Source organism: Numida meleagris, unplaced genomic scaffold, assembly GCF_002078875.1.
Source record: "Numida meleagris isolate 19003 breed g44 Domestic line unplaced genomic scaffold, NumMel1.0 unplaced_Scaffold611, whole genome shotgun sequence".
In the NCBI taxonomy this organism is placed as follows: Eukaryota; Metazoa; Chordata; class Aves; order Galliformes; family Numididae; genus Numida; species Numida meleagris.
This window is the reverse complement of record NW_018364826.1, coordinates 1-1,281: the sequence shown is the minus strand read 5'-3', so window position 1 is coordinate 1,281 and position 1,281 is coordinate 1.

Genomic DNA, 1,281 nt, shown 5'->3' with positions numbered 1-1,281 from the left:
CCATTTCATACTCTAACTTTTTCCAGACACTACAGCACAAGGGACTCATCAACTGCACCTGTTTAATACCTTCAGGCTAACAACTAGGCTTAGCTATGAGTCGGTCTCCTTCAAAGTGGCTGCTACGATGCTATGTTTTGGAGAAGTACAACATTGATAACACACCAGTGTTTTTAGTTGCGACGGAATAGTTCTGAACAGCGTCAAGATATTCTAGTTTTCTCAGCTTCTCTTACTGTCCAGGAAGAGAGCTGGGAGCAGCACAGGGAGCTGGAAGGGGACAGAATCAGGAGAGCTGACCTAAACCTGACAAGGCGATACTCCATACCCTATGCCACGAGGTGGAAGGAAGGTTTGAAAAAGAGGAGAAAGTTCAAAAGGAGGGCAACAGATCCTTGGGGACTGGCTGGGCGTCCGTCAGTGGGGGCTGAACAATGGCTTGGGCATCTTTTGTTATACACAAAAATATGTGTGTATGTATCATAGCCGTTATCCTCGTTTCCCCTTTCTTTTCTCAACATTAGTGAATTGTTTTTAACCTCAATCCACTAGTTCTGATTGCTCCCCTCAACTCCCCAGTCCTTCCTCCGAGAAGCAGGGGAGTCAGCCAGCAACTGCATAGGGGCTAAACTACCTGCTCAGTTAAACCACAACACGACAGACAAGCAAAGTCACCACCCCCACTGATCAGGACCATATTACTGCAGAATACGCAAGAAGATCAGGTTCTAAAAAAGAGGATGGATGAAGCACCAGCAGAGAGAACCACACTAAGACTTGGCAGGGAACCAGGCACATATAACCAACCCTGAGCACACCTAATTCATCCCATAAATCCAAAGAAATGTCTCGCATTTGGCTGACACCTCTGAAAACCTACACCTGAGGGTGCTTGACAAAGGACACGGGAGAGAATAAGGGAAGAGATCTGCCACATCAGTAGGAACCATGCCCCAAACAAAGGCCACAAAAACACCCAGCTCAGCATGAAAGATTTTCCTTAAGGATGGAGAAAAGGAACTGAGGGCAGGCTGGCAATTCAGCCAGTAAGAAACAAGCGGGTTCATGCTACCATACCTTACTTAATTTCATTCCAAAACACTATATATGCCAGAGATTAAAATCAAATCTCATATGAAAAACAACATGCGAACAAATTTTATTCTCAAGGGTCAACGGGGAGAAAGCGCAGCTATCAACTCCTATACACACGATTGATCTGAAACTCCAAAAGGCCAAAATTAACCCCATGAGATTGACAGCCAACAGCTTCCTTTTCTC